Source organism: Geotrypetes seraphini, chromosome 3 (assembly GCF_902459505.1).
Source record: "Geotrypetes seraphini chromosome 3, aGeoSer1.1, whole genome shotgun sequence".
Taxonomy (NCBI): Eukaryota; Metazoa; Chordata; class Amphibia; order Gymnophiona; family Dermophiidae; genus Geotrypetes; species Geotrypetes seraphini.
This window is the reverse complement of record NC_047086.1, coordinates 402,639,217-402,663,412: the sequence shown is the minus strand read 5'-3', so window position 1 is coordinate 402,663,412 and position 24,196 is coordinate 402,639,217. Positions and strand designations below refer to the sequence as shown.

At 44.8% G+C, this 24,196-nt stretch overlaps 1 protein-coding gene across 2 annotated transcripts in view; it reads left to right on the top strand.

Annotated features, from left to right (window-relative positions):
• The first annotated feature begins 5,582 nt into the window (after positions 1-5,582).
• Positions 5,583-24,196, top strand: part of CMTR1 (cap methyltransferase 1) — a 289,978-nt gene continuing 271,364 nt past the window's right edge. For both annotated transcript variants that reach the window (XM_033935382.1, XM_033935381.1), the window contains exon 1: positions 5,583-5,943. The gene's annotated coding sequence lies outside the window, so the exon portion shown is untranslated. The remainder of the gene's footprint in view (positions 5,944-24,196) is intronic.

Sequence of the window (24,196 nt, the reverse complement as noted above, 5' to 3'; positions counted from 1 at the left end):
TTCCTTCTCCTCCCTTAAAGAAATAGGGAGGGCATTCCAAGTCTGTGGTGCTGTACATGAAAAAATAAATTGTCGTCTCGTGTTAATAATTTTCAGTGAGGGAATAGACAGTAAGTTTTTTTCGTTAGATCTTAAAATTCTCCTTGCAGAATATGGAATAAGTAACTTAAATAAAAATGTGGGGGTCATATTATATAGGGTTTTAAAGATGATTATACACAGTTTATAAGTAATTCTGTGAATAACTGGGAGCCAGTGAGCATTTTTGAGAAGTGGTGATACATGGTGAAATTTTTTGGACTTGGTTATTAGTTTAATTGATGCATTTTGTATAATTTGTAGCCGTTTTATTTCATGTAAAGCAATTCCTTTAAATAGAGAATTCCAGTAGTCGATTTTAGACATCACCAAAGAGTGAATCAGTATATTAAGTGCTTTGGGACATAGAAATTTAGAGATGGAGTGAATTTTACGTAACCTATAAAAGGTAGTTTTCACAATGTTACTAATGTCATGGAAATTAAGCTTATTATCGAAGATTACCCCTAAAATTTTAATATTTTTGACTGATTGTAGGGGAACGTTTTGAATTGAATACTATTTGAGAAACTTGCCCAGTATTGATGAGAGGGTTTTTTTTTGTGTTTTGTTCTATTTTGAAAGTATTGCTCCCTCAAGTGGACTGTAATTTAAAATCCCCGGTCTGTTTGGATCAAACCAATACAGGGCAAGCAGTGACTTCTCCCATGTCTTACTCAATAACAGACTATGGACTTTTCCTCCAGGAACTTGTCCAAACCTTTCTTAAAACCAGCTACGCTATCCGCTCTTACCACTGCCTCTGGCAATGCATTCCAGAGGTTAACTATTTTCTGAGTGGAAAAAAAATTTCCTCCTATTGGTTTTGAAAGTATTTCCCTGTAACTTCATCAAGTGTTCCCTAATTTTTGACAGAGTGAAAAATCGATCCACTTGTACCCGTTCTACTCCACTCAGGATTTTGTAGACTTCAATCATATCTCCCCTCGGCCGTCTCTTTTCCAAGCTGAAGAGCCCTAACCGTTTTAGTCTTTCCTCATACGAGAGGAGTTCCATCCCCTTTACCATCTTGGTCGCTCTTCTTTGAACCTTTTCTAGTGCCGCTCTATCTTTCTTAAGACAATGAGGCCAGAATTGAACACAATACTCCAGTTGAGGTCGCACCATAGAGTGATGCAGGGGCATTATAACATTCTTAGTCTTGTTCAGGGGTCCCCAAAGTCCCTCCTTGAGTTTCAAGTTTCAAGTTTCAAGTTTATTAAAAATTTGATTAATCGCTTAATCTACATTCTAAGCGATGTACATGTTATTAAAAATTACAATAAAAAAGGGGAATAATATACTAAATGAGACTGAACACATTATTGACAAAAAAAATACAAAACGAAACAAAACATAATACATAAGGAAAAGGAGGGGTAAAAGTTACAATATATGTTAAAGAAGGAAAAAACAGGTAAGGAAAATACATGAGGAAGGGAAAAAACTGAGTATTTCAGTAAAAGAATTGTTATTAATTTGTGTAGAAAGGGTTAAATAGAAAAGGCATCTTTAAAGAGAAAACTCTTCAGGTTACCTTTGAATTTTTCTATGTTTGTTTCTTCCCTTAGATAGATAGGGAGAGAATTCCAGATTTGGGGAGCTGAAACAGAAAAGATAACTTGTCGTCGAGTATTAATGAATTTAAGAGAGGGGACCGATAGCAGATTTTGTTCTGTGGATCTTAATGTTCGATTAGTAGTATATGGAATCAAATATTTGTGAATGAATGCTGGGGTTTTGAAAAGAAGAGTTTTGTATGTAAGCAGGCATATTTTATAAGATACTCGGTGGGTGACTGGTAACCAATGTGCTTCCCTAAGAAGAGGTGTCACATGGTCAAATTTCCTTGCTTTTGTAATCAATTTTATAGATGTGTTTTGAATAATCTGAAGGCGTTTAAGTTCCTTTTGGGCAATACCATTATACAGAGAATTACAATAATCTATTCTGGATAAAACGAAAGAATGGATAAGAATTTTAAGAGACTTTTCACAAAGAAATTGGGAAATAGAACGAATTTGTCTGAGCCTAAAAAAAGATAACTTAACGACACTGCTGATATGATCGTGAAAAGTGAGTTTATTATCGAATATAATCCCTAAGATTTTTATTTTTTTGACTTCTTGTAACGGGATGCCCTTGATAGTGATTGGGGAATTAATACTTAAATTATCTTTCCAGGGAAAGAGCATTATATTTGATTTATTTATGTTCAACGCAAGCCGATTGATATTTAACCAATCTGATATTTTTTCTAGTTTCGTGGTTATTGTTGAAATATCCAAAGGGTTATTAGTATCGATGGGATGTAATAATTGGATGTCATCGGCATAAGCAAAGACATTAAAACCGATGGACTGACATAGAGTAAGAAGTGATGCAAGAAAAATATTGAATAGTAGTGGAGATAATATTGAACCTTGCGGAACACCGTATGTTAGAGAGACATTATTAGAAATTTCATTATTGAATAACACGGAAGATGTACGATCGGAAAAGTAAGATTGAAACCAGGAAAAAACCTGGTCTGAAACACCAATAGATTGAAGCCTGTTTAATAGAAGCTCGTGATCGATAGTGTCGAAAGCGGCTGAAAGGTCTAGTGAAATTAATAGAACTGACTGGTGGTGATCTAAGAAATAATGTATGGATGTGGTCATACCTAGTAATGAATATTCTGTTGAGTGGTGTTGCCTAAAGCCTGTCTGATTTGGGTGTAAAATATTGGTTTTTTCGATGAAATCTGATAACTGATTAAAAACTATCTTCTCAGTTAATTTTGATAGAAAAGAAATGTTTGCTATTGGTCTATAGTTTGACATGTCATTAATACTAGTTTTTTGATCTTTAATGATGGGGCGAATAGTTGAGTTTTTCCAGAGTTTTGGCATATAGCTTTGTTTTAAGCTTTCACTAATAAGTGTAAGAATTGCTGGACCAAATATCCTGAAATAACGCTTGAGAATAAACGGTGGTATTGAGTCAGCTGAGGAGCCTTTAATGTTAATAGAATTAAAGAGTGTTTCGATCTCAGTTAAATTTGGAATTTTGAAATGGGAGCATTTCGACGAAAATGGGCTGGGTTCTGTTTGTTCATAAGTAGATAAGAGTGATTGGTGTGCGTTAAAAGTTGCCCTAATGTTAGTAGTAATTTTATTAATAAAATACGTAGAAAGATCTTGGGCAGTAAGAGTGGATTGTTCTTCATGATTTTTCCGTTTGCTTGAATAAGTAATTGAATTCAAAATTCGATAGAGTACTGAGGAATTATTAGCTTTCAAAATTTTAGTTGAATAATACTTAGTTTTGGCATCATTAATTTTTAATTTATAGAATTTAGAGTGTTCTTTAAATGATTCAGTATTAACTGGTGATCTATTTTTCCTCCATTTACGTTCAAGTGATCTTAATTGTTTTTTAATAAGAGAAAGTTCTGAATTGAACCAGGGATTTGTAGATTTCTTTGATGAGATAATTTTGGTTTGTAAAGGAGCTAGAGAATCTAATAATAAAAGAGTATTGGTAGACCAATGATTTAGAGATTCATCCAATGAAGAAGTATTAAAGTCAAAGAAATTTGGTGAGAGAGTTGCTAAAATAGCTTCAAAGGAGAGAGTATTAAAATCTCTAAATTTAACTGTTTTATTTTTTGAAGAGTGGGAATTAGTATGTGTTGTTTTATATGATAATGAGATCAAATAATGATCCGACCAGGGAACTGGCAAACAAAAGTTTAGTGAGAAATTATCGACTGAAGAAGTTGAAATAAGGGCCATATCTATTGTATGACCTAATCGATGTGTGGGTTCTGATATTAAAGGATGAATATCTAATTGTTTGATGTATGATAAGATATTTTTGGTGAAAGAGTTATCAGGGTTATCAAAATGGATGTTAAAATCACCCAAAATAAATGGATTCAAAGAAGAAGAACCAAAATCAAAAAGGAGTGACTGAAGTAGAGTTAAATTTTCACTCGTGATAGGGGGGGGCAAGTAAAGAAGTAGAACATCTAATTTTGGTTTAAATTGAAAAGAAAATTGTAAAAATTCAATAGGAAAGTTAGGGGGGGAATAATCGATATTTGTTAGTAATTGATTACGGGAAATAATGGCTAATCCTCCTCCGCGTTTTAGTCGGCGGTGATTAAAAAAGTATGAATAACCGGGGGGACAAATGTAAGATAAATACGCTTCGTCAGGTTTTCAGGATTTCCCCAATGAATATGCATGCACTGCTTTCAATGCATATTCATTGGGGAAATCCTGAAAACCCGACTGGATTCGGCCCTCAAGGAGGGACTTTGGGGACCCCTGGTCTTGTTAACCACCCCTTTTAAAATAATTCCTGTTATTAATGAAAAGGTGATGATGAGAATAAGGTGCTGGTTGCCTGTGTATTTTATGGTTGTATTTCTTGTTTTGTATGGTGGGAGCATTTATTGTTGACGATGTATGTATTTTTTGATGTTGTGTTATAGTTTTGTATATAAGTTTGTAACCCACCCTGGGTAAGGGCAGGATATAAATAAATAAACAAACAGTGTTGGTGGATGTGAATCTAGAGACCTTGAATTGGACTTTGTCAGGTTTCCGAGGGCTATTGGTTACTAGTTAGCGGTAAGAAATGTATTGTTACTCCAGTGCTGTGTAGAACGTTTTTTTTTTTTTTTGGGGGGGGGGAACCTTTCAAAGGCTACGGATCTCTCACTTTTCTTGTCTTCTGCTAGTCTACAGCCAATCTAGCATTACTGAAATGTTGAAAGTAGTTTACACTTATCCCTCCGTATTTGCGGTTTCGATTATTCAGTTTTTAGCTTGCTGGCTCCTCCTCCCCAAATTACGTCAGCTTGCATAGAGAAATTGCTGATTCCAAGCGTTTACAGAGAAAATCGTCGATTCCTGGCATTTTCTTCACCGTGTTTTGCCTCTCCTTCAGGAACAGACCAGGTCTCCCACCATGTTATTTGCGGTTTCACCATATTCACAATGCTTTTTAATAGAAAACAGTGAATAACATATGAAAAAGTTATTTGTGGTTCTGTTAATCCCCTATCACAGCTAATACCGAGGGAGAAGTGTATTTGACGGTCTGAAGGATGCTCGAGCTCACTGGATGGAAGGGCTTCGAGGTCTGTTCCATCATAGGCCACTTTTGGCAAAGTAGCAGATTAATGTTTCCAGATGACCAGCTCCGATGTGGAAAGAAATCGAAGCTAAAAGACCAACCCCAAGCAACTGCTCTTGGTTCTTTGTGCTCTCCCGCGCTCTCCAAACCCCCCCCCCACCCCCGCCTGAGCACGTGGCAGGTCACGCGACGCGGTGAAGGCGCGGCCACCGTGGCGTGACGTCAGCGAGCTCAGGCCCCCGCCGCCTGATAGCTACGAGCGACTGCACGGCTACCTCCTTCTGGTAGCCCCCCCCCCCGTCCAGCGCCAATCGAGGCAGAATTAATTGACCACCCCCACGCCCTCCCCGCGCTTCACTGCCAAAACTCATGACCAAACGAGCCGTCAGGCAGGGGGGCGGGCACGCCGCCACGTCATCGGAGCGCGCGCGATAAACCGAAAGGACCGCTGGCAGCTGCGGCCGTCGAAAGACTGGGCGGGAGCGCTTGTTTTTCTAGCCGAAACGAAAGCGGCGGTGGGGAGGGGGGGGGAAAGCGGGAGCTAGGGTGGTTAGCGGGCGCCTCCGAGATCCCGGCGGAAAAGAGGCTGGCTGCCGTTGGTCGCGAGGCTCTGCCGTGCCCTCGCGCGCCTCCTCCCTCCCCCTCCCTGTGACGCAGAAGGGCCCGGGTTCTCGCCGGGGGAAGTTGCTGGCCTGAGCAGGGGGGAGTCCCCCCTCCCCCACCGCCGCGCTCATTGTAAGTGCTTTTGGGGAGCTTTGGCCGGTTTCCTCTCCAGCCACTCAATTTCTCGCCTGGCGCAGTCTTTTCATTCCCCCTCTGATCCCTTTCCTTGCCCGGGCTCTCCAGATTTCGCTTGATATCTTTCTTCCACTCCATGCCGTGCCTGTCACATTTCATGTATCTCTTTTATTGTCCCACAGTGCTCTCAGGTTGACATTAAGGTCAGACATTTAAACTAAGACATGGGGGAAAGGTTTGGGTGATTTAGCCGTAGTTGGCTGCCTAGAATGGCTTCCCTTACTTTGCCACCCTGCTTATATTTTCTGGCGAAAAAAAGCCATGAAATCTTCCTGCTTAATAATTAAAGTAGAAACTGTTGAATGAAAATTGCTTGCTTACAGAAGCGATTCTCTTTTAATAGAATAAGAGTAGGACAAGCCATTCTGGGTCAGGCCACAGGTCTATCCTATCTGACCATGGTCAGCCCAGGTTACAAGTACTAGGCAGCTTCTTAAGGCATAATTCATTATTCCTTGTTGCTCATACCTAGATATAGGCACTGGTATTACCAAGTCTAGATAGATAACGGTGGTTTACGGGCTTGTCTAAAAGCTCCAGGAAGTCATCTAAATACTGTTTAAATCAAACTGTATTAACTGCCTTGACCACATCTGGCAACAAATTCTACAGTGTAAATTGTGTGATGGGTGAAAACATATTTTCTACAACTTGAAGCGTACAACCTATTAGTTTCATGATGTGTCCTGAGTCTTGGTACTGTTTGAAAGGGTAAACAGTAACACACATTTTTTCACCTCACTTTTGATTCTGTAAACCTGTTGTATTTCCCTCAACCATTTGTTATCCAAGCTAAAGAACCCTAATTTAGTTTTTGTTTTCCTTCATAAAAAGGTCATCATAACATAGTAAATGAGCAGGTAAAGACCTGAACAGTCCATCCAATCTGCCCAATATTCAAAAGTTATATACGTTCATGGTTAAATTGTCATTTTTTCTTTAATATTTCTGTGCCATAGTCTGTAGAAGTCCGCCTAGTACAGTCTAGGTTTCCTCTACCGGAGTTACCGTCAAAACTCATTCCAGCCTATCCTAGCAATCCTGTTTGTGGGAAACAGAGTATAAAGGCTGCCCAGCATTGTCCTCATGTTCCAAATCACTGTAACTTCTGTCAAAGCCCTCCCCTGCCCATCCTAAACCAAATTGCCATATAAGGGACACAGACAGTACAAGACTGCCTATTCTATCATTTTTTTGTTCCTTTTTAAATCTTCTAGTTTTGTTGTATCTTTTTTGGGACTGGGAAACTAGAACCATGCACAGCACCATGGACCTATCCAAAGGCATTATAATGGTCTCTTATTTTCCATCCATTTATACATAATTCTTAACATTCTGTTTGCTTGCAAGTTTGAAACAAGGTATAAACCAAAAATCGTAGCACACCACATCTCGCTTGTCTAAGGATTTCAATCTATTGTCCACAATTGACTCAAAGATCCTTTTTCATGGGGTGACTCATACTGTAGAACCCACCCTACCTATAGTTAAAATTAGTTTTCTATCTGTGCATCATTTTCCACTTGACAACATTTGTTTTTTTTGTAATCCCCTTTATATAAATGTTTTTAAATTGGTGAGAGATATAACTGTTGAAATGAATACATAGAATAAATGTATCTGCCATTTTGATGCTCACTTGTCCAGTCACACAAGATCTTTCCTGAAGTCCCTAACAATTTGTTTAACAAAGCTGAATAATTTGGTCTCCAAATCTGATTAGCACACCGATTGCTCCCTTTTTCAAGTCATCTGTAAACATAAAAAAGCACTGGTTGTAATACAGATCCCAGGGCACATCAGTATTTCTGCATAAATATTTAACCAGTTTCCAATCCACAATAGTACATTGTCTTCAACATTTATTTATTAACACCTTCAAAATAATTTAATATAAGGGTGTGCAATGTGTTGGCCAAATGTAGCCATCCTGATCTTGGGATGTGGCCCACCTGAGATCTATAGTACAGAATGACACTAGGATAAATTGTACCTATCCGTCTATCCCCCTATCCTGTCTCTGCCATATTCCTGCAAGATCTCATCTCATCTGCACAAGCCTTGAACACATAAGTGTTTGAGGCTTGTGTGGTTAAGGCAGAGTTTGCAGAAATGGGACAGGGTCAGAACTTAAGGGGATGGGGCTATTGAGATTTATGGGGACAAATTTGTCCCTGTGTCATTCTTTAAATTTCCCTAATTAGATAGCACACAAGGTCTTGAAGAGTTGCAAAGCAATGTGGTAGATATGAAGTCACAATTTCAGAAGAAATTCGTGTATTTTGATGATTGGTTATGTTGTAGTGAACTAAGATATACATATGGCCTGAACTCACATGGATTTCTTATCATGTGGCCCATTGTTGAAAAAAACTTGGATGCCCTTGACTTAAGAGATAGTAAGAGAAGTGTTGCCCTTTGCCATTTCCCTCCAGTATCTGATTTTAATGATAGGCTACAGATTACTAGTAGCAATTCATGCTCATGGCTTTTGAAGAGCAGTTTTTGTGCCATCCATTCTGGAAGATTGCTCAAGACAGTAGTATTTGAGGTGAATTGATGACCAAGTTGAAAGTTTGCAGATATCGGAGATGATGATGACTAGATTGGTTATGGAAGTTAATGTTGCTTGTAGCTGATTCTCTCAGGACCTAATATATGTTTATCCCAGGACAAGCAGGCATGATATTCTCACATGTGGGTGACGTCATCTACGGAGCCCCGATGCGGAAGCATTTTCAAGCAAACTTGATTGAAGATTTAAGTTTGCTCTGCTGCTCCACGCATGCGTGCCTTCCTGCTCCACTAGGGGGTGCATCCCCTCGTGGTCTCCAGTTCAAAATTTTCCGCGAGCCTAGAAGACGTGTTTTTCAGGCTCTGCCCCAACTGCCTTCTAGCACCGCGATTTTTTCTTGTTTTTACACGATTAAGTCGCTGTGCGCGAATTCTTTACTCCTTTACTTGATTCCTGCTTCGTTTTCGACAACCCGGAGGCTTCCGGGTCCCCGTGGCCACGTGGCTAATCGAGCCGCGGCTACTTTCGATTTAATGTCCCGGCCTCTGACCGGCTTTAAAAAGTGCACCCGGTGCGAGCGGCTTCTTTCTCTCACAGATCCGCATCGCCGGTGCATCCTCTGTCTGGGGGCGGCTCATCCAACCGACTCCTGCCCCCAGTGCGCTATTTTCCAAAACCGGGCCCTCCGCCGAAGAAAAGCACGCATGGCGGATCTCTTCACCCCGGACCAACCCTCCACCTCGGCCTCGAGGTCGGCCCCGGCCTCGGCCTCGGCCCCGGAAACCTCAGCATCGCCTCGAGACTCGACCCCGAAGTCCTCGGGACAACAAAAAGCCTCGGCTCCGGGTAAGTCCCCTCTTCCCTCTTCAGGTTCTGTAACAGCGAAGAAGCCAACCTCGGGGACAACGGCGACGCATGGCGGAAGCCCCATGCTTACAGCCCCGTCTAAGCCCTCCAAGCCTTCGGGCCGTGCCTCCACCACACGGGAATACTCTAATACGAGGTCGCCCCCGGTGGAGCGCACCGAGGCAGTGGACATGCCTTCGATGCTGTCCGTGCCCGTCTTCCAGGACCTACTCCGAGCGATGATCACGTCGGAGCTGTCCGCTGCAATCGCCCAGTTTCAATCGGCCTCGACCTCGAATGTGCCAGACCAGCCTGAGCCTCACACCGAACAACCTCGAGGAAAGGTGCGCAATCCTCGCCGCATCCCATCCTCCTCGGACTCCTCGCCGAGACGCCCGAGACGTTCCCCCTCCGCAGACCGCAGAGGGGCAAAACGTCGGGTTAGAACTACAGAAACCTCGAACCGCCGTACCTCCAAGAGGGCACGAGGTTCACCAACTCTACGAGGCCGTTCTCCCACACCTCGTACGGGACCACTAAGGGTGGCTGAGTTATCACTCTCCAACCCGCGCATCCTCCGAACTCCCCCTCGGACGCATTCTCCGAGGGAGTCCGGATCAAGGTCACCAATCCGACATCGATCGGTACCCCTAACCCCGGCATCGTCTCCGAGGGGCTCCTCGAGACGCCGCAGATCGACAACCCCGGAACACTCTCACAGTGCTTCCCCAGTCTCGGAGCATGGATCAGAGCATGAACCTCGATACTCGAGGGAAGCCTCCTTATCCTTCTCCACCCGACGAAGGTCTCGTTCCCCGACCCCGCACGGGGCCCCGGGGACATCTCGCCCATCCTTCACTCGCTTTGTCCAAGACATGGGCCACGCATTGGACTTAGACCTCCAGTCCGACTCCAGATACTCTAAGGAATACCTGGCGGAGCTGGATATGCCATCACTGCCCAGAGAGTCCCTTCGCTTACCACCTAACCCGGTACTCCAACAGGCCTTCTTCAGGAACCTGGAGACCCCCTACATGGTCACGGCCGTACCCTCCAAAATGGAGGCCAAGTACCGCACAGTACCTTACCCGGGATTCGAGCAACCACAGCTCTCCCACCAATCGCTGCTAGTAGAATCCTCCTTGAAAAAGGCTCACCCGTCCCGGGTCTCAGCAGCGGTCCCCCCAGGCCGAGAAGGCCGAACCCTGGACAAGTTCGGCAGGAGGCTATACCAAAACGCAATGATGGCCTCTAGGGTGCAAAGCTACACTTTCACCTTCACATCATACCTCAAACACCTCATTGGACTATTGAGAGCCTTTGAGACTGACCTACCGGCCTCCCGGCAGGGAACGTTCGGCCTGCTCTTAGAGTCCCTCTCCAACCTGCGCCTTCATCTATTCCACGCGGCCTACGATGGCTTCGAACTCTCCTCCAGAGAAGCAGCCTTCGCTATCGCCATGCGCCGACTAGCTTGGCTGCGCCTGGTCGACATGGACCCCAACTTACAGGACCGGTTGGCTAACCTCCCCTGCGTGGGAAAGGAATTGTTCGATGACACTATCGAGGCGGCGACAAAACGCCTCTCCGAACATGAACGCTCGTTTGCCTCCCTTGTCCGGCAAAAGCCCAAACCGCCAGCGTCCAGGCCATACAGGGCCCCTCCGCGCCGCTACCCACAAAAGTCCACCCCTGCTTTCTCGTGGCCCCCACCCAGACGTCCGCAAGCCCACCACAGGGCCATGCCCAAGTCTCAACCGCCCGCGAACACCAAACCATCCCCGTCCTTTTGACGGGACACGCGGAAGGGGGCGGGCCCCCTCCGCCATAGTCCCAGGCCTCCTTCCCATCGGGGGTCGACTCAAAGCCTTTTACCCTCGCTGGGAACAAATCACGTCGGACGCATGGGTCCTTGGCGTGATCTCATCAGGGTACTCTCTCAACTTTCGGGCCATTCCCCCAGACAATCCACCAAGGAATTGCCCTCCCAACCGGACTCAGCTACCTCTACTCCTCTCCGAGGCTCGAGACCTGCTCCGCCTGAGAGCAGTGGAGAAGGTCCCCCCTGACCAACGGGGGAAGGGCTTCTACTCCCGTTACTTCCTGGTACCGAAAAAAACGGGAGACCTACGCCCAATACTAGACTTGAGACGCCTCAACAAATTCCTGGTACGGGAAAAGTTTCGGATGCTCTCACTACCAACACTCTACCCCCTGATCGACGAGGGCGACTGGCTCTGCTCCCTCGATCTCAAGGAGGCGTACACACATGTCCCAGTGCACCCCGCTCACTGCAAGTTCTTGCGTTTCCAGGTAGGGGACTGGCACCTACAATACCGAGTCCTCCCCTTCGGACTAGCATCATCACCTCGGGTCTTCACCAAGTGCCTCGTGGTGGTAGCAGCAACCTTACGTTCCCAGGGCCTCCAGGTATTCCCCTACCTGGACGACTGGCTAATCAAAGCCCCGTCCAAGGAAGGGGTTATCTCAGCGACCCAACAGACTATTACCTACCTACAAAGTCTGGGGTTCGAAATAAACTTCCCAAAATCTCAACTACGCCCCTCGCAGTCCCTACAGTTCATCGGGGCCACGCTGGACACGGTTCGCCTCCGTTCCTTCCACCCCCTCCGCGCCTGGAGGCGTTAGTAAGTCTGAGCCGAAGGATCTCTCGGCTGACCTCAGTATCAGCTCGACAGATGATGACCCTCCTGGGCCACATGGCCTCCACCGTCCATGTCACACCCTTCGCCCGCCTCCATCTGAGAATCCCTCAATGGACCCTGGCGTCTCAATGGCGTCAAGACCGGGACCCGATCGACCACTCCGTGACAGTGACTCCTTCATTGCAACGATCGCTCCGCTGGTGGGCCGACTCTTCAAATCTTTCCAAAGGTTTGCTCTTCCTCACCCCACCCCACAGCAAGGTACTCACCACGGACTCGTCGGAGTACGCTTGGGGAGCCCATCTGGACGGCCTACGCACCCAAGGAATGTGGTCAGCACAAGACCGTCGCTGCCACATCAACGTGCTAGAACTTCGGGCCATCTACCTCGCAACTGTAGCCTTTCAACATCTGCTCCGCGACCGAGTGGTTCTCATCCGAACCGACAACCAGGTAGCGATGTACTACATAAACAAACAAGGGGGCACAGGGTCTTGGCCCCTTTGTCGGGAAGCCCTGCGCCTCTGGAAATGGGCAATCTCCAACAACACCTTCCTTCGGGCGGTGTACATACAAGGAGAACAAAACTGCCTGGCGGACAGACTCAGCCGCCTCCTCCAGCCACACGAGTGGTCACTACACTCTCAGGCACTACGAGGAGTGTTCGAACGGTGGGGGACGCCTCAAATAGACCTGTTCGCGTCCCCTCACAATCACAAGCTGCCTCTCTTCTGCTCCCGGATATACTCCCCGGACCGGCTCGAGGCCGACGCCTTCCTCCTCAACTGGGAGGGAAGGTTCTTGTACGCGTTCCCGCCGTTTCCTCTGATACTGCGGACGCTTGTCCACCTGAAAACAGTACAAGCCACCCTGATCCTGATTGCCCCTCGCTGGCCACGCCAGCCGTGGTTTTCCCTGCTACTTCAACTCAGTGTCAGAGATCCACTGCCTCTGCCTCTGTTTCCCTCTCTACTGTCACAGGGTCAGGGTTCACTGTTACATCCCAATCTTCAATCTCTTCATCTGAATGCTTGGTTTCTCTCCCCCTGACTGCTCTCCCCGTGTCTCAATCAGTCAAGGAGATATTGGAGGCCTCCAGAAAAACCTCAACGAGAACCTGCTACTCACAAAAGTGGACCAGATTCTCAACCTGGTACTCCTCCCACAGCCAGGACCCGGTGTCGGTCCCCGTCCCCCTGGTCCTTGACTATCTACTTCAACTATCTCATTCAGGCCTAAAGACCAACTCCATTCGAGTACACCTCAGTGCAATTGCGGCCTTTCATCAGCCCCTGGAAGGGAAAGCCCTCTCGCTCCATCCCTTAGTCACTCGCTTCATGAAGGGTCTGCTAAACGTCCACCCCCCTCTCAAACCTCCCCCGGTGGTTTGGGACCTTAACATGGTTCTGGCTCAACTAATGAAACCTCCATTTGAGCCACTAGACAAATGCCATCCAAAATTCCTCACTTGGAAGGTAATTTTCTTACTCGCGCTCACGTCCGCACGGCGGGTTAGTGAGCTACAAGCGCTGGTAGCGGACCCACCCTTCACGGTATTCCATCACGACAAGGTGGTACTCCGCACCCATCCAAAGTTCCTACCTAAAGTAGTGTCTGATTTCCATCTAAATCAGTCCATCGTCTTACCCGTGTTTTTTCCCAAGCCCCACTCTCACCCAGGAGAAGTGGCGCTCCACACTCTTGACTGCAAAAGAGCGTTGGCCTTTTACCTCCAACGCACTCAGCCACACCGGAAAGTCCCACAACTGTTTCTGTCCTTCGACCCAAACCGGCTAGGCCACCCAGTTTCCAAACGCACCTTACCCAACTGGTTGGCCGATTGCATCTCCTTTTGCTACGCTCAGACTGGTCTCGCGCTGCATGGTCGAGTAACGGGACACAAAGTCCGAGCGATGGCAGCCTCCGTAGCCTTCCTCAGGTCCACACCTATCGAGGAAATCTGCAAGGCTGCCACGTGGTCTTCGGTTCATACCTTCACCTCCCACTACTGTCTGGACTCCCTGTCCAGAAGCGATGGCCGGTTCGGCCAATCGGTATTGCGAAATCTATTTGCTTAAATTGCCAACTTCCCTCCATCCCTCTTCAGTAAGCTTGGAGGTCACCCACATGTGAGAATATCATGCCTGCTTGTCCTGGGATAAAGCACAGTTACTTACCGTAACAGGTGTTATCCAGGGACAGCAGGCATATATTCTCACAACCCACCCACCTCCCCGAGGTTGGCTTCTTGGCTAGTTAAGTGAACTGGAGACCACGAGGGGATGCACCCCCTAGTGGAGCAGGAAGGCACGCATGCGTGGAGCAGCAGAGCAAACTTAAATCTTCAATCAAGTTTGCTTGAAAATGCTTCCGCATCGGGGCTCCGTAGATGACGTCACCCACATGTGAGAATATATGCCTGCTGTCCCTGGATAACACCTGTTACGGTAAGTAACTGTGCTGTCTGGCTGCAATACCAACAAGGCAGATAGTTTGATACAAAGCATGCCACCTTCCTGTTGAGGTCAAGTGATAGAAACCATTGGGAGCATTTTCTGTGCTCCTTGATAGAAGAAATATAGGGGCCCTTTACTAAGGCGCACTAGCCGTTTTAGCGCATGCTAAATACTAACGCGTCCATAGACTATAATGGACGTGTTAGCGTTTAGCGTGCGCTAAAACAACTAGCGTGCCTTATTAAAAAGACTCCATAGTGAATCTTGTTTAAGAGTATGGAGAGCTGTTTCATCACTGTATATGGTTCTGGAACAAAGTGGCCAATGGAGTCTACCTGTGACAGAAATCCTGAATTGAGTTGAATGGTATGTAGAGTGGATTGTGTCCTTGCTCATTCTTCTGACAGATATGGTGGCGATGAGAGAGGATCTTCCATAAGAACTACTTGAGATGTCTAGGAGCTTGCAAGGTGTCTTCATGATTTGTAAATAAAGTTGTATGATCTAAGGATTGAAGTTATGGTTTTCTAAAGCTAGTTAAAAAAGGTATTAAGCCAGATAAGTTTTAAGTTTTTATTTATTTATTTGCTATCTCGCCCATTGGGAATCCTTCTAGGCAGCTTACAATTGTAATGTAATTAAATATACGAAATGACAAGGGCAATACAGAGACATGCTTTTTGAGGAAGGAGGGTGGAACTGCAATAAATTATAGTAAAGTAGGGTAGAATAGTACAAAAGGGGAATGCTGCTGTCAGATCTTGGTATTGTCTTCTGAATTCTGACTTGGCTGAGTGTCCAGGAGTGGGAAAGATTTTAGTTTAAAAGTATGCATCATGGAAGAGATATATTTTTAGGTCAGATTTAAATGTTTCTAAGGAGGTGTGAAGATGTATGAGTTCCAAAGTGTAGGTCTGGTTACAGAAGAAATGGATTCAAGGGGTGGGGGGTGGTGTTTTCCTTCTGGCAGGGGGGCTTGGGCTCCCTCCTGCCGGTTGGGAGGTTTGGGGTGGAGTTGCCTTCTGGCAGGGGTGTTGGAGCTCCCTCCTGCCAGTGTTCAGGGTGGGGTGGGAGGTTGGCCAGCAGGAGGGCTTGGGCTCCCTCCTGCCGGTAATCACCAGGTTTAGGGGGGATCACGGGCAGCAGAGGTTAGGCATCTCTCTTGCCGTGATCGTTACCAGTGCGGGGTGGGGGGACAGGTTGCCTGGGCTGCTGAGCTGATTGCGGCTGCCCCTATTCGGAACTTATACATGTTTTGACTTGGTCTAAGTCAGGACGCATGGGTTCCATTTAACAACCTGTCAAACCTTTTTGTTTATGGCTGCCAGACGACTAAGTCTAGGTTGGCCCACCTCCCGCCCTTTCCTCCCAAAGCACCCCTTTTCGCTCTAGGCGTACAGAGGCAGGGTAAAGGCCTAAGCTGGTGTTAGATACGTCTAAAACCAGCTTTGATTATCGATACTTGGGCGATCTGTCTTTTTGATCATCCAAGTACTGACTTAAGCCACTTTTTGCACGGTTTAAAAAATTTTTTTTTTATGATGAGCCACTTAAGCTCTGGAACTTGTTGCCAGAGGTTGTGATAAAAACAGATAGTGTAGCTGGTTTTAAGAAAGGTTTGGACAATTTCCTGGAGGATAAGTCCTTAGTTATTGAGAAAGACATGGGGGAAGCCACTGCTTGCCCTGGATTAGTAGCATGGAATGTTGCTACTCTTTGGGGATTCTACATGAAATGTTGCTATTTTTTGGAGTTCCGGAATCTTGTTTACTCTTTGAGATTCTGGAATGTTGCTACTCTTTGGGTTTTGGCCAGGTACTAGTGATCTGGATTGGCCACCGTGAGAATGGGCTACTGGGCTTGATGGACCATTGGTCTGACCCACCAAAAGAATAGCCTTATTCTTTTGAACAATTTCTCTATAAGTAGGAATTACTAAGTGATTATGTTCTGTGAGATATAGTGTATAAGGAGTCATGTGAGGTAGGATAGTTAATTTGATTATAATGTTTTGAAAACTAGTAGTATTTTATAAGTGATATGATGAGTAATTGGTAACCAATGTGACTTTTTTTTTGCAGTGGAGTAATGTCAAATTTTCATGCATTGTATATGAGTCATATAGTGGTGTTTTGAATATTTTGTAGTCTTTGAAGATCTTTGGTTCTTATGCCCTTGAATAGAGAGAATTGCAGTAATCTAGTTACTGAATTATTAGTGACTTGGGTGTGATAGTATGTGATGAGCTAAAGGTGGCCAAATAGGTTGAAAAGGTGATGGCGAAAGCTAGAAGGATACTGGGATGCATAGGGAGAGGTATAGCCAGTAGGAAAAAAAAGGATTTATTGATGCTGCTGTATAAGACTCTGGTGAGACCTCCATTTAGAATATTCTGTGCAGTTCTTAAGGATGGAGTAGGTCCAGAGGAAGGCTACTAAAATGGTTGGTGATCATCATAAGATGTATGGGGGCAGACTTAAAGATCTCTATATGTATACTTTGGAGGAAAGGCAGGAGAGGGGAGATATGATAGACGTTAAAACTAAACCTTAAGCTTATATACCACATCCTCTCTATAAAGATAGAGCGCGGCATGGACTTACATGAACTTTAAATTAAGGAATAAAACATAATAAGAATAAGTGGTTATAAAGTGAGCAGCAAAATTTACTTTTTTGAGAATAGCCAAGTTTTCAGATGTTTTCAGAATAATTGGAAGGAGCCCAGATTCTGCAGCTGGGTAGGAAGGTTATTCCAAAGTTCAATGATTTTGAAGGAAAGAGATTTCCCTAATTTTCCAGCATAGATAACGCCTTTTAGCAAGGGGAAATATAGTTTAAGTTTTTGGTTGGATCTGGAAGCATCAGGTCTCGCAGAATTCCAAGATAGTGGAATTAGAGGAGGAAGAGTGCCATGCAAGATATTGAATGTTAGGCAGGCACATTTAAAGTGAACCCTAGAAATTTCTGGAAGCCAGTGAAGTTTTGACAGAAGCAGGGAGACATGATCAAATTTGGTTTTTGCGAAGATCAATCTAGCCACAGTATTCTGGATCTGCTGAAGTCTTTGGAGACTTTTCTTGGTTAGACTTAGACCAAATTACAATAGTCCAGTCTAGAAGGAATGATTGATTGGACAAGGACAGCAAAATGTTGTTGGTGGAAACAGGATCTCACTTTTCTCAACATGTGGAGACTAAATTTTTTTTTAACTAGAGAGTTAAGATGGTCATTAAATGAAAGTGTAGAGTCTATAATACCACCCAAGACTTTGCTTGAGAATTCAATCTGCAGTGTGGGTCCAGAAGATAAGAAAATGAGCGACGGTAGCCAAGCCAAAGTAGTTTTGTTTTGGACTCATTCAGCTTCATTTGTACAATGAGGGCCCAGGATTGGAGTTTAGTTATACATGCTATTATATTCTCAGTGAGGTTAGTAAGATTCAAATCTATATCGAGAAGGACAAAGATGTCATCTGCATATGTATATAGGGGGGACCCGTAAAGGAGGTGGTAGTACTAGAGCCACTAGGAAACAGCGATCACAACATGATCCATTGCAAGCTAGAAATAGGAACACCAAAAGTAAAGAAAACCACATCGACAGCACTCAATTACAGAAAAGGGAACTACGAGGCCATGAGGAAAATGGTAGGAAAGAAACTCAGCAAGAGCTCAGGGAAGATGGAGACCGTAGAAGAAGCCTGGTCCCTGCTCAAGGACACGGTACACGAAGCACAGAACCTGTAGGTCCCCAGGTTTAGGAAAGGGTGCAAGAAGAATCGAACAAAGAACCCGGTGTGGATAACAAATGCAGTAAGAAAGGCGATAAGTGACAAGAAAGCATCGTTCAGAAAATGGAAAAAGGACCAAACCAAGGACAAACAAGATGAACACAAAAGGTACCAAAAGGAATGTCACCGAGTGGTAAAGAAAGCAAAAAGAGAATATGAGGAGAGACTAGCAGAGAAAGCAGGAAATTTCAAACCATTCTTCAAGTATGTGAAAGGGAGACAACCGGCCAGGGAGGAAGTGGGACCATTGGATGATGGAGACAAGAAGGGAGTGGTAAAGGAAGAAACAGAGATAGCTGAAAGATTAAACAAGTTCTTCTCATCAGTCTTCACGAGAGAGGACACATCCAATATTCCAGAACCCGAAGAGATCTTACATGAAGACCAGGATGGGAAACTGGTCAAACTAGAAGTAAGCCGGGAGGAAGTCCTCCGTCAGATAGACAGACTAAAAAGCGACAAATCACCAGGTCCGGACGGCATCCACCCAAGGGTACTAAAAGAGCTGAGAAACGAAATAGCAGAAACTTTTCGCAAAATATGTAACCTTTCCTTAGAAACAGGGGAGATCCCAGAGGACTGGAAAATAGCAAATGTCACGCCCATCTTCAAGAAAGGATCAAGGGGTGACCCGGGAAACTACAGGCCGGTGAGTTTGACCTCGGTTCCGGGAAAGATGATGGAAGCACTGATTAAGGACACCATCTGCGGCCACATAGAAAAAAATGGGCAGCTGAAGGCAAGCCAGCACGGCTTCTGCAAGGGAAGGTCATGCCTCACGAACTTGCTGTACTTCTTTGAGGGAATAAACAGACAGATGGATAAAGGGGAATCCATTGACATCATTTACCTTGACTTCCAAAAAGCTTTCGACAAGGTACCCCATGAACGGCTGCTTAAGAAGCTGTGGAATCACGGGGTGCAAGGGGATATCCACCGATGGATCAAACATTGGTTGGCAGGCAGGAAACAAAGGGTTGGAGTAAAGGGCCATTACTCAGAATGGCAATGGGTCACGAGTGGAGTCCCACAGGGGTCGGTGCTGGGACCGCTCCTGTTCAATATATTTATTAACGACTTGGAGACAGGGACGAACTGTGAGGTCATTAAATTTGCGGACGACACCAAACTCTACAGCAAGGTTAGAACCAAGGAAGACTGTGAAAACCTGCAAAGGGACTTAACGAGATTGGAAGACTGGGCAAAAAAATGGCAAATGAGTTTTAACACTGAGAAATGCAAAGTCATGCATGTAGGGAAAAAGAACCCGATGTTCAACTATAAAATGGGGGGATCGTTGCTGGGGGTGAGCAAACTTGAAAGAGACCTGGGAGTGATGGTAGACACAACATTGAAAGCATCAGCACAGTGTGCGACAGCCTCAAAGAAAGCGAACAGAATGTTGGGTATCATCAAAAAGGGTATCACGACCAGGACGAAGGAAGTCATTTTGCCGCTATATCGGACGATGGTGCGCCCACATCTGGAGTACTGTGTCCAGTACTGGTCGCCATACCTCAAAAAGGACATGGCGGTACTTGAGGGAGTCCAGAGAAGAGCGACAAAGTTGATAAAGGGTATGGAAAACTTCTCATATGCGGACAGATTGGAAATGCTGGGGCTATTCTCTCTGGAAAAGCGGAGACTTAGGGGAGATATGATAGAAACCTTCAAAATCATGAAGGGTATAGAGAAGGTAGACAGGGACAAATTCTTCAGGCTGTGGGGAGCCACAAGCACAAGGGGGCACTCGGAGAAATTGAAAAAGGACAGGTTTAGAACAAATGTTAGGAGGTTCTTTTTCACTCAGAGGGTGGTGGACACATGGAACGCGCTCCCGGAGGCTGTAATAGGCCAGAGCACGCTACAGGGGTTCAAGGAAGGTCTAGATAAGTTCCTAAAAGATAAGGGGATTGAGGGGTACAGAAAGAAGTAGAGGTAGGTTATAGGATTAGACAGAAACCACTTCACAGGTCACGGACCTGATGGACCGCCGCGGGAGCGGGCCGCTGGGCGCGATGGACCTCTGGTCTGACCCAGTGGAGGCAACTTCTTATGTTTCAAAGGGAGATAGTTGGAAGTTTCAAAGTAGATGTTGAAGAGACTAGGGGACAGAAGTGATCCTGCGGGACTCTGCATAATGGCTTCCAAGGAGATGACATGGCACCATTCATATTAACAGTATGAGCGAGATCGTAGGAATTTCGAGAACCAGTCTAAGACTGGAATCAGTGCTTATCTCAGAGAGTTGGTAAATTAGAATATCGTGGTGGATGACATCAAAGGCCACAGATAGATCAAATTGTAATAGAATTGCAAACTTATTACAAGAATGTAATCACTGAACCTTTGAAATTAATGAGGTCAGTAGGGATTCGGTACTGAAATTGGGTCTGAAGCCATATTGGCAAGGTAGAAGAATGGAAAATCTCTCTAGATAAGATGAGAGCTGAGTAGATATGTTAGACTAGCATTTTGGTCAGGAGAGCAATATTCGCTATAGGACAATAGCTAGATGGTGAAGATGGGTCTAGATCAGCTTTTTTTAGTAATGGGGTCAGAGCAATGTGTCCCATTTCTATAGAAAATAGGCCTGATAGTAAGGCAGAATTTATAAGTCTGGTGAGAGATGAAATAGCCTATGTGGGAATATTCTTATATAGGTATGAAGGAAACGGATCCAGGGCACATTTGCAAGATCTTACTTTGTGGCACAATTTTGAAACCTGGGCCTCGGATACATACTCAAAGACTGTCCAGGTTCTGTCTACTTAGATAAGGTTAGTGTCGCTGGACACCAGAGAATTGCAAGAGACTAATGATGGGAAAGAGCTTCTTATAGTAGCAACCTTTTCATTGAAAAATTTTGCTAGGTTGTCCGCTACTGGGGAAGAAGAGAGTATAGAGGAGTCATTATTAGAGGTTAAGGAGCGCCAGATGTTAAATAATGTACTGCTTTGGTTGTTGGATCTGATGATTTTATCACTGTTTAAATACCTTCTTGGCATAAACGCACATGAGGCAAATCTTTCATTTGAAAGGGAGCTCTGGAATGAGAGGACGTAGGATGAAGTTGAGGTGATAGGCTCAGGAATAATCTAAGAAAGCATGGTAAATTTGTGGAATAGTCTCCTGGTAGAGGCTGTGGGGATGAAGAAAGCGTGGAACAGGTACGTGGGATCTCTTAGGGAGAGGATGGGCACACTGGATGGCCATTTGGCCTTTTATCTGCCTTCATGTTTCTATGTCTATTGAACTAGTATATTTAATGTGGATGGACAGAGTAGCGGCCAGATTGAGTGTATCCGACAAAGTTTAAAAAAAGAGCTTTTGATAGTATTTGATATGTGTGTATTAAAGGAAATTTGTGAGTCAAGGGTTGCTCCAAGTATGTGTGTTGAGGTTACTTGTGGTATGGGAATATTATCTAGGACTGTTGGGATGGGTCGTTCAATTTTTTCTTTCTGGCTAAAAACAATTATTTTGAATTTCTCTGGGTAGTATCTCTTTATTTAATTTAATTATATAAGCACATACACAAAAGGATCTGAACTCTAAACATTGGAATTATTCTTACATTCAATCAATATTAACTTTATTACAAATTATCAAACCATGGTTAACTTCAACTACATATGCCCTTTTTGTCCTGGTTGGTTTTTTTTCTTAAAACCTCTCTACCCAATACATTTCTTAAACCTCTCTCCCCTAACAAGTAGCTGCACATCCTTTTGTATAAACTGCTGCTTACAAGTGGTACCTTCTGTTCCAGGTCTATTTCCCGCCATCTTCCACTATGTAGAGAATGAAACGGGATAACGTTTGTCCTCGTCCCCCGTGGACTCTGTCCTCATTTGCATAAACCTTAAACACTAAACAACTATTTATAAATCACAAATGGAGCCTTCCATTATGATCTGGTTTTGGTACAACCTTCCCAAGGATTCAGTTTCCTATGTTTTTATATCATCTGGGAAAATAAGGGCTGGATTCTTGAATATCGCCAGTAAAATCTAACAGGTCACTAGTGATCGTTTCTTGTACAATCCTACTCTATTACTAGACAAGTGAGCCATGTATCCCATCTTTTGAGATCTCTTGTAGGAAGCTTCATTTACATATTTTTGATCCTCTGCTCTTACCATTGTTATAGTAACATAGTAACATAGTAGATGACGGCAGATAAAGACCCGAATGGTCCATCCAGTCTGCCCAACCTGATTCAATTTAAAAATTTTTTTTTTTTTTTTTTTTCTTCTTCTTAGCTATTTCTGGGCGAGAATCCAAAGCTTTACCCGGTACTGTGCTTGGGTTCCAACTGCCGAAATCTCAGTTAAGACTTACTCCAGCCCATCTACACCCTCCCGGCCATTGAAGCCCTCCCCTGCCCATCCTCCTCCAAACGGCCATACACAGACACAGACCGTACAAGTCTGCCCAGTAACTGGCCTAGTTCAATCTTTAATATTATTTTCTGATTCTAAATCTTCTGTGTTCATCCCACGCTTCTTTGAACTCAGTCACAGTTTTACTCTCCACCACCTCTCTCGGGAGCGCATTCCAGGCATCCACCACCCTCTCCGTAAAGTAGAATTTCCTAACATTGCCCCTGAATCTACCACCCCTCAACCTCAAATTATGTCCTCTGGTTTTACCATTTTCCTTTCTCTGGAAAAGATTTTGTTCTACGTTAATACCCTTTAAGTATTTGAACGTCTGAATCATATCTCCCCTGCCTCTCCTTTCCTCTAGGGTATACATATTCAGGGCTTCCAGTCTCTCCTCATACGTCTTCTGGCGCAAGCCTCCTATCATTTTCGTCGCCCTCCTCTGGACCGCCTCAAGTCTTCTTACGTCTTTCGCCAGATACGGTCTCCAAAACTGAACACAATACTCCAAGTGGGGCCTCACCAATGACCTGTACAGGGGCATCAACACCTTCTTTCTTCTACTGACTACGCCTCTCTTTATACAGCCCAGAATCCTTCTGGCAGCAGCCACTGCCTTGTCACACTGTTTTTTCGCCTTTAGATCTTCGGACACTATCACCCCAAGGTCCCTCTCCCCGTCCGTGCATATCAGCTTCTCTCCTCCCAGCATATACGGTTCCTTCCTATTATTAATCCCCAAATGCATTACTCTGCATTTCTTTGCATTGAATTTTAGTTGCCAGGCATTAGACCATTCCTCTAACTTTTGCAGATCCTTTTTCATATTTTCCACTCCCTCTTCGGTGTCTACTCTGTTACAAATCTTGGTATCATCTGCAAAAAGGCACACTTTTCCTTCTAACCCTTCAGCAATGTCACTTACATACATATTGAACAGGATTGGCCCCAGCACCGAACCCTGAGGGACTCCACTAGTCACCTTTCCTTCCTTCGAGCGACTTCCATTAACCACCACCCTCTGGCGTCTGTCCGACAGCCAGTTTCTGACCCAGTTCACCACTTTGGGTCCTAACTTCAGCCCTTCAAGTTTGTTCAACAGCCTCCTATGAGGAACTGTATCAAAGGCTTTGCTGAAATCCAAGTAAATTACATCTAGCATATGTCCTCGATCCAGCTCTCTGGTCACCCAATCAAAAAATTCAATCAGGTTCGTTTGGCACGATTTACCTTTTGTAAAGCCATGTTGCCTCGGATCCTGTAACCCATTAGATTCAAGGAAATACACTATCCTTTCTTTCAGCAACACTTCCATTATTTTTCCAACAACTGAAGTGAGGCTCACCGGCCTGTAGTTTCCTGCTTCATCCCTGTGACCACTTTTATGAATAGGGACCACATCCGCTCTCCTCCAATCCCCAGGAATCACTCCCGTCTCCAGAGATTTGTTGAACAAGTCTTTAATAGGACTCGCCAGAACCTCTCTGAGTTCCCTTAGTATCCTGGGATGGATCCCGTCTGCTCCCA